Raw genomic sequence first — 888 nt, 5'->3', positions numbered from 1 at the left:
GACTTAGGAGGAGTATCTATAGATTTTAGAGGCAATGACCTTATTAAAAATACTTTTGAAGCGAGGATCTTGACATTTATGAAACATTTACCATGTACCAGGCGGTGAGCTAAGCATTTTACATACATTAGTTCATCTAATTCTTACAGTAAACCTAAAAAATGAGTATTCTTCATTTTTTAGGTGATAAAATTGAAGCTTAGGGAGTTTGTATAACTTGCTGAGGTTCACAAAGCTAGTAAGTAGAAGATCTGGGTTTCAAATTCAGATCTGTTTCAAAGCCCACATCCTTCACTCATTCATTTTTTGCCATTGCAAAATCCCGAGGGAAAGAAATCTTTTGGGCGTTTTTAAGAAGCAGCACCCAAATGAGACAGACCCAAGGGACTGACCTGTACTCAGGATTGCCATAGCATCCAGAGTAACAAGACCGTGTGAGCAGCACCATGGACAGCACTGGTGCTGCCATAAATGGGTGGGTGACTGGTCACACAGGAGGGATGGGAGGCTGAGTAAACACTGGGATGAGGGACCTGGCAGATGGAGCCAGCGAGGCTGCCCTGAGTGAGAAGGCAGAGCAGGAGGAGCATTCTGGATATTTTGGGAGTGCTGGTAGGGGAGGATGCTAGATGCTCCATCATCTGTGAATAATGTCAGTCATTTTTGACTAATGGTGCAGCTTTAGAAAGGACTTGTGTAGAGTAATGAGAGAGTACAAGATCCTCACCAGAGAGCCAGATCAGCTGAATCAACTTGGGTGCACAACAGAGATGAGGAGGGGGATGTTGGTGGGCAAATATTGCATGAAATTGTACTTACAACCAGTGTGTAGTCCCTTACCACTACTTTTAGCCAAGGCTAGAGACTCTACTATGGCCCTTTTCTGGC

This window comes from Microcebus murinus, chromosome 11, assembly GCF_040939455.1.
Source record: "Microcebus murinus isolate Inina chromosome 11, M.murinus_Inina_mat1.0, whole genome shotgun sequence".
Taxonomy (NCBI): domain Eukaryota; kingdom Metazoa; phylum Chordata; class Mammalia; order Primates; family Cheirogaleidae; genus Microcebus; species Microcebus murinus.
This window is presented reverse-complemented; position numbering follows the sequence as displayed.